The 18,512-nt window shown below is 41.6% G+C and overlaps 1 pseudogene; it reads left to right on the top strand.

Annotated features, from left to right (window-relative positions):
• Positions 1–18,149: 18,149 nt before the first annotated feature.
• Positions 18,150–18,254, top strand: LOC116271374 (annotated as a pseudogene).
• The last annotated feature ends 258 nt before the right edge of the window (positions 18,255–18,512 follow it).

Raw genomic sequence — 18,512 nt, forward strand, 5'->3', positions numbered from 1 at the left:
CATATTGCTATGACAAAATTTTACCTCAGAAAACTTCTGGCCAGAGACAGTGGCTCATGCCTGTAACACTTTAGAAGGCGGTGGTAGGCAGATCACCTGATGTCAGGCGTTCGAGACCAGCCTGGCTAACGTGGTGAAACCCTGCCTACTAAAAATATAAAAATTAGGTGTGGTGGTGGGTGCCTGTAGTCCCAGCTACTTGGGAGGCTGAGACTGTGGAGAATCACTACAACTAAGGAGGCAGAAGTTGCAGAGAACCAAGATTGAACCGTTGCACTACAGCCTGGGTGACAAAAGTGAAACTTCAGAGCACAAATTGTCTCGATAGTGAGCACCACACTCTTGGTTTTGTGATGTCAGAGGGTATATTGTAAAGGAGGTAACGGAATTGGCAGGAAGAGCTGGACAAAATTACTTTTTCTCTGACATGCCACTTCCTTCTTTCATTCACTCGTACTTATATTCCGTTTCCTCTTCATGCAAAAGCTAAACTTAAGAAGGATCAGCATTAAAAGACTCCAGAACAAGGAGGAAGAATGTGTGCATATATTCCACATCCACTAGTGGACTTGGAGCAAAATTTGTAGCCTTCTGAAAAGTGATTCAGATCTGTAATTTGAGAGATGCTTTTTAATCATTCTTTTCTACCTTGGATCCCATTTTTTTTTTCTATCTTGTGTTTATTTTATAAATGGCATAAAATCCTTTTTTGGGAGAAAGTAATGCAAATGTATCTGCCTCTGTGTATTCACGCAAGTACCTGCATGCTCCCCTTTAGCTATTCAATCTTGAGCCTTTGAACTTCAGCCAGTACAAAGGAATAGAAATACTGCTGGCACTAACCTCAATTAGAGCCGGCCAAAATAAGCGGGCGCACGCTGAGTGTCTGTTTTTCCTATCCCGGACTGCAGGAGCAGCCCATCGCAGAATTCTAGCCCAACCTCACCCTCTGGAACAAGAGCCATTTCTCTCTTGCATGCTCTAGGGCCCTAAATCTGACTTCCTTGGAGGGGAGGACCGTTCTTCTCTGCCAAGGGTAATGGAGGTCCCCGCATCTGTCATGCGGATCCATCCAGCACTCTTGCCAGATCCAGCACGCTGATCCATTATGCTGACCTGCTAATATTAACATAAGTGTGGGACTGGCCAGAGCCAAGAGCTGGAAACCAAATCTGTAGCAAGGAGCTTCTCAGACCAGCCAAAATGAACCAGGACTTACTCTATTTAGAGAGAATATTTCGTTTGCTCCAATAACAAGAACTCTATTGAGATTGGTTAATTCAATTCTGCCCATCTTATCAGATTTATTTTTAATGAAACTGAACAATAGTTTCATTTGTTACGTTATTAGTTTTCCCAGTAGAAGCAACGAGGCTTTAACACTGAAAGCGAAGCAGACAAGCTTTGCCAGTATCTTTGGCTTATCAGTGGTGCATGCCAGTTTGGATATTACACAGTGAAATGCTTCTGTCCTCTTCTGGGTCTACTTTCTTGCTTATGGGACTTACAGAGCTGTGAAGCCATCTTTTCTCACGTAACTTTGTGAACTTCATCTAATCTTGTCATTTCCCTTGTTAATACACCTGCCTGGGATCCTGATTGCCACACTTCCACCTGTTGCAAGCTAAGTGACATAGTCAAAGTGACTCAACCTCCCTAAGTCGCCTCTTAAATTTGCAAAATGGCAATAACATAAATTGCTGCATAGCTTTTAAACATAAGGATTAAGTGTATCTTACAAATGTGTAATACTTGGCATATGTTTTATCATTGAGCTTTATATTGCTTAAATGTTTTTGTCTACCCAGCACTTTTTTCTAAGTACCTGTCAGTAAGTACTCAAATACTTAGTCAGATTGATAGCTGTGCCCACAGTGTTCCAATCATCCCACTTGACTGTGTCTTCTCTGGAACCTTTTATCCTTTCAAAATTTCATACAATCATCCCTTCCTCCAAACATCCTCCATTGTTCAAAGGATGCAACCTGCCAGCAAAACCCTCACTTTGTGGTACATTTATAAAAATTCAACCTGATTGAAAACAAGTCTACCATATGTGTTTAAAAAGCAATGTTGAGAGATGATAGTTGTCTGAAGTGGGGTTCCCAGAAGTAGAACCTTTTCTTCCTGCCCATAGGATTTGAGTGAGGGAACTCAGGAGAAACTTGTAAAAATGAGTAAGGAAATAATAGGTGCAAACCGAAAACTAGACAAAAATGTGATTTCCTGGGAAGTCTAGCTACAGCCTGATCCCAGGGAAATCTTTACAATTGTTGTTTACACCAGAGGCTTCCCACCCACGGGAAGGGGGACTGGGTGGATGCAGAAGCCACATCAGTTGGGTGTGGGAAAATATGCATAATCTTCTAAATCCCTTAAACTGGTTTCTACCAGTCAAGGTCAAGTAACGGTACAGAGATGAATGATGAGCACCACAATCCAGCAGTATTTCGGCAATGGGATGCTGGCCTTGTAAGAAAACATAAAAAATGGAACCTACAATGCTATACACAACAGTCAAGAAGACATTGGGTTTGGAATACATGCAAGAGGCTTTTGTTTCAGCAGCTCAAAACTTACCAGAAACAGCAGCCACAGGCTTGAAGCCAAGAGATGCCTGGAAACAGCTTGATGACATTCAAGAGTTGAGTCATTTATTTCTTAGAGGAGGAAAAATTTTTGGCAGTGCAGTTTTTGATACCTTCCCCCACTGCACCCCACCCCACTTCCCTTTTGAACATGTTTAATTGGAAGGTTCTATAATTAATTGCATGTCTATTGCAATATGGTGTTTACTTACAAAGCACTGTGGGCCATGTCAGTGATTAGCCGTTTTTTCTGATGTCTGTCAGAGTGCTAATTACGAGCAAACGTGGTACACGTTCTTTGACAAAGACATGGGAGTGTGACACTAAAGTTTCTCTCGATTCTGTGCATGTTCCCTTTATCCGGATGGTGCACTGCTTGGTTTCTGCAGTGCTGATCCAGAAGCTTGGACAAGGGATGCCAGGAATCAAAGATGATGTAAGTTTCTGACCATGGTACAACTGTATTGTCATCTCGGGGGCAACCCCCCAGAAAGTGCTCCTGGCGCTGGAGGTTCTAAAGAGTCAGACAACCTGTGACCAATAAATCACAGAACTGGAAATCCTCTGCTTACTCTTAGGCCCTGTCAAACGATTATGCAGTGAAATGTTCTAATTGTACTGATTTTAATGTTAATACCCATTTCCATAATTTCTCTGGATCTTTACGGCGCTGTTTAATACTTGCCAATGAAGCAAATGAACTAGAAGGAACACTCGCAGATGGCTCATGTTTCCCATTAAGCCGGCACATGAAGATCTGCTTTGTCTTCCGTTTTGGTTTGGGCAGCCGTGCTTGTTCACAAAGCAGCAGGCCCTGAAACCTTGCTCAGCTCTCTAATACGGCTTCCTTGAAACCAACTCATCCTAAGGGAATGGGAGACACAGGGAACACAGCCCAGTGTCTTTTGCTTGGTCTAGTGTGGGCCCCTGAGCACTCCTGGCTGGGTTTCTTCTTCCCCAGGTTACCCTTTGTGTCCCAGGATGGCTCCCACTGCCATATAGGGATGCTGTCTCATACCACCACTCTTACTCATGCCATTCCATGTCTGGAAAAGTCTTACTCATGTGTCTTCATGCTTCAAGGCTCAATCTCTTCTCTGTGACCCCCTTGCCCTTAGAGAAGAGTTATATGTTTATCTCCCTAGCAGTAGGACACAGCTGGTGCTCAGTATCTAGAAATAAAGCATAGAATAAGACTGGCGGTTCCTCAAGGATCTTGAACCAGAAATGCCGTTTGACCCAGCACAATCCCATTACTGTATATATACCTAAATGATTATAATTCATTCTATAGACATGTACATGTATGTTAATTGCAGCACTATTCACAATAGCAAAGACTTGGAATGACCCAAATGCCCATCAGTGATAGACTGGATAAAGAAAATGTGGCACATACACACCATGGAATACTATACAGCCATAAAAAGAGGTCATGTCCTCTGGAGTGACATGGGTGAAGCTGGAAACCATCATTCTCAGCAAAGTAACACAGGAACAAACCACCACGTGTTCTCATAAGTGGGAGTTGAACAGTGACAACACATGGACGCATTGGAGCCTGTTGGGTGGGGGCAACGGGAGTTGAGAGCATTAAGACAAATGCCTATTAAATGTGGGGGTTAAAACCTGGATGATGGGTGATAGGTATACATGTGCCATGGCGGTTTGCTGCACCTATGTGACAAACATGCACATTCAGCACATGTATCTCAACTTAAGTAAAATAACGCTTTTTAGAAAGCTATCCTAATACCTATGCCTTTGGGTCTCACAGCAGCCTTGTGTTTCTTTACATCAACAGGAACACAAATCCATATTACATAGTCGTTGCTTATTTTGCCTTTCTCACCAATGAAGGTAGAACTCCCAGAGTTTAGTCAATCCCTATGGTTCTCTTCAGAGTATCAGGCTATTTCTCTTCAAGTCACTATGTAAAGTATACTCTGGTTGGCAAAAACCTAACTCTATCCAGAATTGGTTAAAAGGTAGACTTGAGTGACTTAGGTAATAAGGTGAGGCATAGGACACAGGGAATGAAATGCCATCAAGATATCTTTTGCATTGTTGAGCTCTCAGTAGGAGCTCTTCCTCTCCCAAACAAACTCTCTCTCAAGTCAGGGCCGTGGCTGATAAAGCTATAGCTCAGCTGTGCAGTTAGCACATGAGAAAGGAAAGATGACCCTTTTCCATCTTTAGATCTTAGAACCCCAGAAAAGGAAGGTGAATTTCATGCTTGGGTCACAGACCCACCTTCTGGACCAATCACTGATGGGAGTGGATAGCATGGGGTACTCTGGTCAGCTTGGGTCAGGTGTTTGCTTATGGTGGGACTTAAAGCTGTGAAGCCACCAGGCATGGAAGAGGTGGGGACCTAGAGATCCCATGTGACTCTTGTGATGGAGCCGTCCCCTCAAGGGAGAAGGCAGTACAGATGCAATGATTGAAGCCTTCGTTCACACATTCCCCATAGTGTCTACTGTGGGCAGCAGGCATCATTTCTTAGTCTTATTTTCATTTATTTAGTTAATGTCTGTCTCTACCACCAACTGAAAGCCGGGGCTATTCACAAGTGACTCAACTTGTGCAGAGAAAACACTTGGTAGATGAATGTATGACTTAGTTTCACTCGTGTGAAATTCCTGACATCTTAATCTTCAGGATTTGAGAACAAGAAAATTCCTGGGACTCCTCCAGATATTTCCCCGTATCATAAGTTTTCTTATATTTTATGTAACACTAATGCGTGGCCACAATAAATTTTTCTGTAAAGCGAATAATTCTGTAATACTAAACGTTTTAGATTTTCTGTAACATATATGACTTATTATAAACTGACATTGACAATGTTAGATACCTCAGTAATATGTAAGAATAATTTCTAATAGACATTTCATCATAGAAAATATTACCAAAATGAACTTCAGATGAAAATTGCTACACAAATGGACTATTTCACTGTTTAATATTTTAGTCATCCTTAAGTTGCCTTTAAAACAAAACATTGTCTTATACAAAATTCTGATTTTTTTTGGTAAGAAATGGTCAAGACATGGAAACACCTTTCATGTTGCATTGATGTTGGTGGGACTGAGTCCAAGACTTTTCAAACTTTGTTATATATCTTCATGTAAGCCCGTTACCTTTTCAAATGAATGTCGATCTGTATATTTTGCTTTATAAGGCACTGTAGCCTGTAAAAATATTTAAACACGGGCATACACAAGTGAATACCATTGGATAGTATTTGAATAATGTTATGTTTGTATCTCCTAGCAAGATTAGCAGTACTACAGAATTACATGTTGAAATTAACTACTTATTACGTTTCCAAAATTTGCTATATCTTGGAATGCCACTCACAGTATTTGCATATACTGTACACATAAACTTTCTGTGCTATTTTACTTGCAAGAATGATTTACCATTAACAGCCACATAGGGCCACAAACAGACCCTTATAGCATGGCAGCAAGAACAAGTCTGATGGCTTGGTTTATATTCCTTTCTCCTGTGTGCTCCTGGCCCTTTTCCAGAAATGTCCATTTTTGACTTGACATGTCAGTGTTTCCTGCTCTTACCTTCGACGGACATCAGTGGTTTCCCTAGAATCAGTAATGTCTCTTTGCCAGGAAAACATTCCCATGGGGGGATGTATTAAGCCATACCTGGCATAGAGGCTGACAACAGTGGGCTCTACTACTTCCCTGAAACTAACAACAAGGAGCTTCTATATAGTCTATGCCTCCTAAATACTAAGTACCCAGTGCCAATTTGGGGGTTATGGTTTGTCACATTGTACCAATTTTGCAACTAGGGATGCTGAGCTCAGAAGGATCCTGCCCCAAATCGCATAGCGTGAAAGTGACAACTGGATTCAAACCCACCTCAATCTGGCTTCACTTTATCACACTCCCTCTACTCTTAAGGCATAAGTTTTTATATATTTTCTGTGATTTCTGTTTTTTTGTTTTGAATGAGTGAATACTGCTATTGCCAGTACTACTGCTGCTATTCTATAACAATTTATAGAATGCTTAAAATGCATTGGTATTTAAACTGCACTAAGTATTTTATACATTCACATGTTATACAATGTCATCCTTCCAACAACCAGATCCCTGATGCCAGAGTTTCTATTATCTTCATTAGACCAAAGGGGAGCCTGAGGCTTTAAGAAGCTGTCCCAAAGTCACTTGATAAGTGACAAAGCTGGTGAACGAACACAGTTCTGTCTCGCTTTCAAAGCTCTTGTTAAACACGACACACATTGCTTCCCACAATAAGCAAATGATGCCAGTTCTCCCCTGGAAGTTCTTGGAAGGATACTTTTACTCAGAAGTAGGACTCATTATAAACATTAGTGTGAGGTTTGGGATGGGGCAGAGGGAGGGGAGTGATGGGTAGCCTATGAGGAAGGGCACCACGAAAGGTCAAAGTGGCAATAGATGATAGAGCTGGAAGTCTTGGAGAGCCCATCTAGGTCATTGACCAGATGGGGAAGCTAAGGCATGGAGGAGTGCAGACATCGGCAACGTCAAAGCACGATGTGCTAGGCAGTTCCGAGCCCTTTACGTGCATCTACTTGCATCCCCACTGCCAACCCTCGTTCAAGAATGAGAATTCTGTAAGGGGAGGCTACCTAGATTGCTCAAAATCTTGTAACTAGGAAGTGACGAGAGGAGGCCTGGAGCCCAGTGCTCCTGCCCTGTGCAGTTCCGTCTCTGGTTTTCCCTTACTGGACCTGGACCGAGGGGGCGGTGTTATTACTGAGGCAACCCTTGGCAATCTGGCTGCATGATTTCCTTTTGAGGGGAAAGAATGCAGGAGACGGTAGATAATGCTCTTGCGGGTTTTTATAGTCACGGGCATTTGTCCTAGATACTGGGGGGAGGGGTGTTCTGTGTGCCCCAAAATTTAAGAGATTCATTTGAAGTTTGAGAGACTGAGGGCAGGTGACACTCATTTCTACAATCCCAGGCTAGAACTGAAATCTAAAGCACATGTTCACCCTAGTGCCAGACACCTAAAGTGCTTTCAGACCCAGAGGATACAGTGTCTTGGTGCTATTTGCAGAAGTGTTTGACTCGGCCATAAGGGGATCGTTTCATTCAGTTCTGTTTAAAATCATGTAGCCAAAAACTAAAGCATTTTGCTCTGTGCGAAGACTTCTGGTAATTTACACCCTTCTATTGTAAGGCAGGACGTGTGTGTTTGGGATTGGGGGGGTTGGGGGTTGTATATATATCGTATTCCTTTTGGCAAGTAATGCATTTAATCTATGTGGAGTTTGTCTATGCTAATCAACTGTGTTGTACTATCTCTTTAACATGACAAATTGAATATTTTTAGAGTTGCATCATTTTGAGAAAGTTAGTCTTGTAACATGTGAAAATAGCATTGCATTTTTTTCTTACGGTGCATGCTCAGCCAAATAAGTCATTCTGGGTATGAATTAGAGTCCTAAATCTTCTACAATCCTTATTTCTTAGTTTGTGGATTATCTTAAACTTTTGTAGGTTGATTTGGATGTGATTGCTTGGCAAAAAGGGCAAGGCACAATATTCCCATAAACTTTCACTAAACGCTTGTGATAAGTTATCTGATCCACAGGGGTATTTACAGTCAACAAGGTATGTGTCATCAACAGCTTGTGAACTTGGGTGCAAATTGAGTTCAGTTGTCCATTAGCCATTGATGGGCACAGTCTCTACCCCATTTCCCAAAGTCATATAAAATGATTGTTAGACTTGGCTTCAAAGGACAATTCTCCTTATTCCTACTACCAATCCCCTCACCCCAGCATGACATTCTGAAACTGTATTGTAGTCAAAAACACCAGCCACCTTGTCTAGATCTTCAGCTAGGAAAAGATGAGTAATGCAAACCAGTGTGCATTAAGTTTTTTTTAACTTATTTTAGACTAAGGGGGTTACATATGCAGGTTTGTTACATGTATATAGTGTGTGATACTAAGGTTTGGAGTACAACTTATCCCGTCACCCAGGGGGTGAGCACAGTACCCAACAGTTTGTCTTCCCTCCCTCCCTCCCGTAGCAGTCCCAACTGTCTGTTATTGCCATCTATATTTCCGTGAGTATTCAATGTTCAGCTGCTACTTATCAGTGAGAACATGTGGTATTCGGTTTTCTGTTGCATTAACTCACATGGCCACTAGTTGCATCTATGTTGCAAAGAACATGATTTTGTTCTGTTCTTATGGCTGCATAGTATTCCATGCCATGCGTGGACCATGTTTTCTTAATCCAGTCCACTGTTGGGCACCTAGGTTGATTCCAAGTATTGGCTATTACGAGTAGTAGTACAGCAACTCTATTTTGATTCTTCCCAAGGTGGATGACCTGCAGATCACTGAAATACCTCTCAAATGTATACCAAGGGTTTTGTTTTAGGTGCAATTTATATGCAGTGAAACACAATCTGTCAGGCGGATCAGCTAGATTTGACAAATTTCATGTATCTGTATAACCCACATGCCTAGGAAGATTGAAATGCTCACCCTCATAGAAAGGGCCCCTCATTTTACCTTCCTAGTAAATCCCCAACACCTGTGATCCCATACTCCAAAGACTCCATTGACCTGATTTCCATCACTATTAGGTTTTCCTGCTTTCAGTTTTCAATATAAACGAAATCATACAGAATGTACTCCTTGGTGTCTGCCTTCCTTAATACTAAGAATCATACACGGTACAAAAACTTTAATTTTTTAGTAGAGATGACCAGGTCTTCTATGTAACTCAAATTGTTTTGAACTCCTGACCTCAAGCCATCCTCCTACCTTGGCTTCCCAAACTTTTGGGAATACAGGCGTGAGCTACTGTGCCCAGCCCTTGTCTTTTTATTGCTGAGTGTTCAATTGTAGGTAGAATTGCATTATAGTGAACCATTGTTGATGGGCTATTTGAAATTTTGTATTTTGAATAAAACTATGCACAACGTGGGCTGAATGTTTGTGTCCCTCAAACTCATGCGTTGAAGCCCTAATCCAGTGTGGTGGAAGTGTGGCCTTTGGGAAGAGATGGTTTAGAATGAGGTCTTGAGAGATGGTGCCCTCATGATAGGATTAATGCGTTTCTAAGAGAAAACGGATCTCTCTGGTCTGACCTTCCTTCCTCAGAAATACTAGGCAAATGTCTTGGGAGACGTCTTGTAGACATGACTGTGAGATGCTTGAAAGCTTTCTAAAGCACATCAGGACAGTTATCAGGATGGGTTTGCTAAGGATCTTGAGCCAGAGGCATAAAAAACTGGAACCGTCTCCTAACCATTCCAACTACAAGTTTCCTGGAAGTTTAGAACTTAGCTGTTTTAGTGAGTCAAATGGTCAGTCCCCATCACCCACAATCGCATACTCTAAAGACGCCATTGACCTGATGAGAACTGTTCCATGAGTCAAAATGGTACCTAAAGGACATATGCTGCTCTGTTCCGTCTCTTGTTCTTGCCTTGGAAATTCCAGCGCTGCTCTGTCTGAAAAAAGATTCTAGTTCACGTGGTCCCCTAAGCACGTCAGCTAAATCAAGTCTCTGGCTCCTATCTGAGTCACTTAGACTATTTTTTTCTTAGAATTGTTCAAAGTTAAATTGAACAATGTGTTAGAGGTTTATTATGTAAGCAAAGTAAAGCCAGGTACACGGGTAAAAAGACTTTGGAACATCAGGGAGTTAGGTTATTTGGTACAGGTGACTCCTGAGATTCATGACAGAAGATGGCAGGAAAAGAATAGGGTCAGATTATTGGAGGTATGTTTACAATTTTGAAACTAATAGGTACTTGTCTTTAGAAATTCATTCTACAGTTTAGGACTAAAAGATGTCATCCAGAAAAGCTTAGCATAAATATGTTCATTTAGAAAACCTAATCTCAATGCCAAGTGCATTGGTTCATGCCTGTAATCCCAGCACTTTGGGAGGCTGAGGTGGGCAGATCACCTGAGGTCAAGAGTTCGATACCAGACTGACTAATTGGGCGAAACCCCCATCTCTACTAAAAATCCAGAATTAGTCGGGCGTGGTGGCACATGCCTATAATCCCATCTACTTGGGAGGCTGAGGTGAGAGAATTGCTCCAAACCAGGAGGCAGAAGTTTAAGTGAGCCAAGATCTCACCATTGTACTCCAGCCTGGGCAACAAGAGTGAAACTCCATTTCAAAAAAACAGAAAACCTAATCTGAAATTCTACTTACTTTCACATATTTCTTTTGATTCTTAAAGTAGACTTGAAAACTATATCAAGCGTGATGGTTAATACTGAGTGTCAACTTGATTGGATTGAAGGATGCAAAGTATTGATCCCTGGGTGTTGTCTGAGGGTGTTGCTAAAGGAGATTAACATTTGAGTCAGTGGACTGGGAGAGAGGTAGACCCACTCTCAGTCTGGGTGGGCACCATCTAATCAACTGCCACTGTGGCTAGGATGAAAGGCAGAAGAACATGAAAGGACTGGACTTGCTGAGTCTTCCAGCCTTTGTTTTACTCTTGTGCTGGACGCTTCCTGTCATCAAACATTGCACTCCAGGTTCTTCAGCTTTTGGACTCTTGGACTTATAACAGTGATTTGCTAGGGGCTCTCAGGCCTTTGGTCAGACTGAAGACCGCACTTTTGAGGTTTTGGGACTCGGACTGATCCACCACTGGCTTCCTTGCTCTTCAACTTACAGATGGCTTATCGTGGGACTTTACCTTGTGAATGTGAGTCAATTCTCCTTAATAAACTCCCTTTCATATATGCATGTAGTCTATTAGTTCTGTCCCTCTAGAGAAAACTAATACATCAAGAAATTGGAAACAGAACCAAATATCTCGTTTGACTTCTAGAATATGGTAATTGATTTGACTTTAAAAGTCTCAGAAATTTAAGTTGAGCTTTAGTCTGAGTATATCCACTGCACGTGAGATTCTTTCTCCTCTGGCATAACACACTTTTGGGTTTTATTTGTGTATCAGAAAAGAATATAATATCTTTGAGCAATTTGGGAGAGTTTATAAAATTTGTGCTGCTCATTCTAAACTCTGGCCCAGTGTCTTAGTTTCACAGAGTTCTGAGAAATGATGTGAGCTGCCCGAAGACTTCTTATCCCTTCTGTGATAACAATGGCTAAAGCGCTCAACGTAGTTTGTCAAGCATGACTTAATTTTCTTTACGGCTGAGTCTTGCTTCTCTCAACAACCTTAGGAGGTGGTAGGTGTCATTATTATCCCCCCTTTGCAGATACGCAAACTGCATGTTGGTGGCAGATCAGATATGGTGAGGTTACTAAACTTAATCACACAGCAACTCAGCAGCAAGTTGTTTGACTTGGTTTTCAGCTAAGCACAGAAGCCCAGAAAATGCATCACTGAGTTTTAAGTGTTCAATGGGAGACGTGAAAGCCACACACAAGGCATGCATAACTCAAGTTACGTGGTTTTTCTGTCCCCACACCCACCGACCCAGCCCACACTGTTGCAGATACTGATCCTGAAGCAGAGGCATGGATTTCATTACACTGGTTCTAAACGGCCTCAGGCTTTCAATGAAGTCTCATTTTTTTTTTCCAGCTACAATTTTCAGCAATAGTGTAACTTTTTTCTGTCGAATTTTTTTTTTTTTTCTATTACATGTGGAAATTTGTCTATAGAAAAACATTGTCCCAGTGGAGAGTCATGCCAGGGAACCAGAAACAAAACGAATGAGCCTAGATAACTCTTCAACCCGGCTCTCCCTTCTGAAGTCGAGAATGCCAAGCTGTCTCCTTTCTATTGGAGATACTCCCCCACCCTGAATTTATCAGGCTGTGGAAAAATACCTGCAGCGAAAATAATCATGACAGCAATAACAACAATAGGTTTTATTGTACCCTAGGTGTGTGTGAAGCATAGTGCTAAGAACTTTATTTATTGTACCGTTTAATTCTCTCCATAGCCTGAGGGGGTTTCATAGTCTTATCCCATTTTATCATCGGAAGAAACAGGTTTCTACATGGGAAGTGCATCCCCAGGGTCATCCAGAAATGTGGGGAGAGGGCCGGGATTTGATACTTGGTCAGTGGGCCTGAAAAGCAAGTACCTTTGAATTCAGATAAGATTACAGATCCAGTTGATATGGTTTGGATTTGTATCCCTGCCCATATCTCATCTCAAATTGTAACCCCCCAATGCTGGGGGAGGTGACTGGATCATGGGGGCAGACTTCCTTCTTGCTATTTTGAGACAGGGTCTCTGTTGCCCAGGCTGGAATGCAGTGGTGCAATCTTGGCTCACTGCAACCTTGAACTCCCGGGTGCAAGCGATTCTCCTGCCTCAGTCTCCCAAGTAGCTGGGATTAGAGGTGCCCATGACCGTGTCCCTTAATAGAGATGGGGTTTCGCCATGTTGTCCAGGCTGGTCTGGAACTCCTGACCTCAGGTGATCCATCCACCTCAGCCTCCCAAAGTGCTGGGATTTAGAATTGTGAGCTATCTTGCCCAGTTGTTCTCCCTTGCTGTTCTTCTGATTGTAAGTTCTCATGCGATCTGGTTTTTTAAGTGTGTAGCATGTTCTCAGTCTGTCTTCCTCCTGCTCCCACCATGGAGGACGCGCCTGCTTCCCTTTTGCTTTCTGCCATGATTTGTGGGTTCTGCCCCAGCCATGCTCCCTGAACAGCCTGTGGAACCATGTGAGTCACTTAAACATCTCAATTACCCAGTCTCAGGTTCTTTATAGCAGTGTGAGAACCAACTAATATACCAGTTATCACCCATGAGGTATTATGAAAACAATAAGCATTTATGGGAAATAGATGAAAGCTTCCTATTCAGACATTGGCATAGTGTTCTGGTCGTTATTTCAAGAGTCTTTTTCATCCATCAATGGCCATGCCAGTTTACACATGTAAATTCCCACTTGTGGGGTCTCCGCCAGTGCAAACAGATACACACAAGGAACTCTATTGCCTATCTTGAAATAGAAGGAACAAATGGGAACAGAAGCTTAAATTGGAGAGAAACTTGTCTTGTCTTGGTGTGTCTATCCTGCCGGATCTTTCTGCAACCACCTGGGCCTGCTTCTATCACAAGGTAGGAAACTGCCAAGTGGAGTCTTGTTGAGAACAGTAATTTTTTCCACCTGCTTATGATGGCACTTAGGCATGACTTGTTGAGAAGCACTTTCAATATGGCAGAGCACGCTGACACTAATATATATATATATATATATGTATTTTTAAAGTAGCCAATGGATATGTAACCCTAGAGATTGAAACTGACCGCTGGCCTCGCTCCTATGGGAATGGGGAACCTCAGTGTCTGAGGCAGGTCTGTCTCTTGCATCCATCAGCAGCTAAATGGTGCTTTTTAGCCTGTAAACAGGGCTGGCTATATTACTTAATTCTCACCACAGTCTGACAAGTTATTTTCCCCATCTTTATTACAGAAGGAAACTTAGGTTGATGACTTCCAGAGTCATCCAGGGAGGTCCTGGAAAAAGCCAGGATTTACTACCCGATTCGTCAGACTCCAAAATATCTGCTCTGAATCTGTACATAAGCCTGTTGGGTCCCAGGTGAACTTGGCATACGTTGTTCCAGCAGATTTTAAATAGGAAAAGATTGATTGAATATATATTTTCATTTTCAAATGGAGTGAACAATTATTCTAAGACCATACTTAGCCACTCCATGAAATTTTTAGAAAGCAGTATGTTTTGACATGAGTGAAGGTGGTTATAACCATCAGATTCTATAAAAGGCCCCTGGGATGTTTTGGGAAAGCACATACCATTCTTATGAGCCCTATTATGAATTGGATAAGGTTCAGGATAGGGGCATGTGTTTATTCCACACTGTAGAACGTTTGAAAGATGAAATCAGAGGTATACACTACATGGGAACATCCCATGCTTACCTGCCATCTGTCACTGTTAACATCAATGTGTTAACAGGTGTGTTTTTTGCTTTATTGGTAGATCCTTGAACTTTAAGTGATATGACGAAAAGCATCCCCAACAGAAATGAGGAAATATATTTAAGTTACAGTGGATGGAGAAGGGAGGGAGAGGTTGTGTTGGGCGGGGGGGGTGTTTAACCAAATCCTTTGGTTTGAGTGCCTCTGTATGAACACCAGTGTTTATACAAGAGGATTTCAGTATCATTAATTTTCACAACTCCGTGAATTATCCCCATTTTCTGATAAAACCGAAGGAAGTTATGCATTTATAGCTATATAGCTAATATTTGCAGACCTGGGATTCAAAGACCAGACATTATGACTCCAAAATCTCATGTGTTTGTAGACTTACTGATATTTCATTATTTAAAACTCAAACTACACTGACTGACTGATGTATAATTGACATAAAGTGCACCCAAAGTGTGCAACTCAGTCAGTTCTTACCTGAAACTACTGCCAAATCAAGATAGTGAACATATCCAGTACCCTGAAGGTATCCTTGTGTCCCTCCCTTGATTTCTCACCATTGAAACCCTGGCCCAAGGTCATCACTGCTGTTTTGTCTCCATAGTCTTAAATCTTGGTGACTCTTCTCCTATCCAATGGCATTAATATATTTTTTTCTTCCGATGCATGTGTGAAAGGCTAATAAACACCCCAACGTTTAGCTCAATATCCTCCTGGGCCTATGAGTGGCCCTGAAGTGTGAGTCTTCCTTTGAATGCCCTCACTCCACACTTCTCTGCAGGGCACTTTCTCCTCTTGATGGTCTCTAAATCCCTAAGAGTAAAAATCCCCAGGCTTACAGGGCAGAGGAAAGAGTTAGCAAAATCTTCAAGAGCTGACCTTTCTAGAGGGGGAGGGGGAAGCACAGCTGTTTGGATGTGTTCCTGGAACCCACATGATGTACAGTACACAGTTTGCTAATAACTTAGCTCTCTGCTTACAAAAGGATTAAAAGAACATACACGTGACATGTCACTCCTTCCCCATAGTACCATCTCCCTTTATTTCAGAGTTACGATTTCTCCAAAAGGGAAGCCGTCTTGGATGTAGCGAATTTAAACCGTTAGGCATTGGATTAGGCCCTGATTTAAAGTTCTAGTTTTAATATTAAAGAGATGAGTGTTACTTTTATATCGAGAAGCAATGTGTAAACAAATAAAAAATTCATTAGAGACAGGCTGCTATTGCTGAGATGAAAGTTTGATGTTACAGCTAGGCTTTCAAAAGCCTAAAACCCAGTCAGTGGGTCATTAGCTCAGCAGGCAGCCAAACTAAAAAAGAGCAATTTTGAGATGTGGGCAATGTCTGTGGTCTTGGTTTCTTCAAGGTTTCAAAAATTAACGTAAGTATTTCCCCCCCATCTGGGAAAATGCTAACAGATACCGTCATGGTTATGTTGAAAATTATATTTCAACTATGCTTCTGAGTCTTGTTTCTTCAACTTTACCAGCTAATCACGTACCACTAAGCACAGAAATTGATAAGTTTGAGGGCATGAAACATTGTAGTTCACTCAGTTCACAGCTGGGAAGTAGTTTTCATTTTGTAAAAGCCATCAAGTCTCAGGGCTGAAATTCAAGGTCATGGACTCTACAGCATGCATACACCTGTAGTTCTTATCTAAAGTTTTTTTTTTTTTTTTTTAACTTTTGGCAATGCAATATATTTCATGGCACACAATCTGTTCTGTGAAAAGGATGGAAACCTTGTTAATGACACTGATCCAAGCCTGACCAATCGGAGCACCCTACTCTCCTACCAGGCACATTGGTCTAAGGAGGAACAACCAGAATCCTTCTGCAGTGTATGCTAGGTCTTTGCTATACATGGTTCCAGCAAGGAAGAAAAAGCCATCTATTTAGCTAGGTTTTCTAAGTTGAAGCAATATAGGCTAGAGGCTGCCAGATGGCAACTACCCCAGCAAACAGAGGCAGCCAATTTGAGGAAGGAAAAGAAAAAGGACTAAACAAAGTGAAACAGAACTGAGAGATGAGAAAAGATCTGACAAAGTTGCATATTTGTGGAATTGGGCATGTTTGAACTTGGTACCCAATACATCTCCAACACATTTGTTGCTGCTGAGCCAATTTGAGTTAGAGGTCTGTTTCTGCAACTGAATGAATCAAAACCAATATAATTCAAAAAGTCTTTCTTCTGAGTAGTCTGAGCATAGGGTAAATACTGACCGCTATAGGCAAATCATCCACTATCTTTTTTTTTTTAGTACTTGAGCTTCTGCAACTCTTGGTCTGTCCGGCAGACTAGAAAGTACCTGTTATCAGACTGGGGTCATAGGATGGTAGAATGAGTATAAGACTTTGGACTAATCCGTGTCATTGAAAATGACAAAATTTCTCTTAAGGCTGAATAGTATTCCACTGTGTGTAAATTACATTTAAAAACCTATTAACTTACAAGTGGACACTTAGGTTATATCCACATCTTGACTATTATGAATAATGCTGTAATGGGTATGGGAGTGCAGCTATCTCTAACATTTAATCTCAATTGCTGTATGTACACGTGTATGTGTATATATATCCTTCCAGAAGTGCGACTGCTGGATCATATGGTGATACGGTTTGGCTCTGTGCCACCTAGATCTCACCTTGAATTGTAATCCCCACATGTCGTGGGAGGGACCTGGTGGGGGGTAACTGAATCATGGGGGCGGGTCTTTCCTGAGCTGTTCCTGTGAACAAGTCTCACGAGATCTGATGGTCTTTATAAAGGGGAGTTCCCCTGTAGAAACTCTTGCCTGCCGCCATGCAAGATGTCTCTTGCTCTTCTGCCATAATTGTGAGGCCTCGCCAGCCATGTGGAACTGCGTCAATTAAACCTCTTTCCTTTATCAGTAACCCAGTCTTGAATAGTTCTTTATTAGCAGAGTGAAGATGAGCTAATGTATATGGTTAACCCTATTTTTAGAGAAACCGCTATACTGTTTTCCAAAATGGCTGTGCCATTCCCACCAACAATATACAAAGGTTTTCACTACATCCTAGCCAACACCTGTTACCTTTTGTCTTGATGGCCATTCTAACAGGTATAAGGTGATATCTCATGGTTTTAATTTGGACTGGCCTGATTAACGATGGTGAGCATTTTAAAAATGTTTTTTACATGTCTTTTAAGAATATTTAGGTTCTTTGCCCATTTTTTCATATTTGTGTTCTTATTGAATGGTTTGTGTTTCTTGTGTATTTTGGATATGATCTCCTTATCTGATGTATGATTCGCAAATATTTTCTCCCTATCTATGTGTTACCTCTTTCTGATCTTAAGTGAAATAAGTGGGGCATATAAATGAGAATATTGCATGATCCCACCAGAGGCTGGGGATATGAGTTGGTGCGGCCAAGGGAAATGGTCAAAAGGTAGGTTTCTGTTCCTTACAGGAGGATTGAGTTCTGGCCTTTTTCACATCAAGGTGACCGTAGTTAATAATGTATTATACCTCAATTGTTAAAGGAATGGATTTTAAATGTCCTTACCAAAAAGAAATAAGCATGTGAGGTGATGGATGTGTTAGCCTGACTTGCTAATTCTGCAATGTATACATGTATCAAGGTATCACATTGTATCCCATAAATATATCCATTTATGTCTTTTAAAAATAAAATTCAGCACTTGTATGTTTTAACATGTGGACAGACAGACTTAAAAAATCCTCTTGCAACCCAGAACTCATTGGTCAGTATGAGTCTTGATACATATAAGAAGGGATTTGGGAGGCCGTGCTGGATGAATAGAGATGAGTAGTTTGAGACCAACCTGAAAAACATGGTGAAACCCCATCTCTACTAAGCATACAAAAATTAGCTGGGCGTGGTGGCGGGTGCCTGTAATCCCAGCTACTCAGGAGGCTGAGACAAGAGAATCGCTTGAACCCAGGAGGGGAAGGTTGTAGTGAGCTGAAATTGTGCCACTGCACTCCAGCTTGGGTGATAGAGGGAGACTGTCTCAAAATAAAGAAATAAATAAATAA

Source organism: Papio anubis, chromosome 18 (genome assembly GCF_008728515.1).
Source record: "Papio anubis isolate 15944 chromosome 18, Panubis1.0, whole genome shotgun sequence".
NCBI lineage: Eukaryota > Metazoa > Chordata > Mammalia > Primates > Cercopithecidae > Papio > Papio anubis.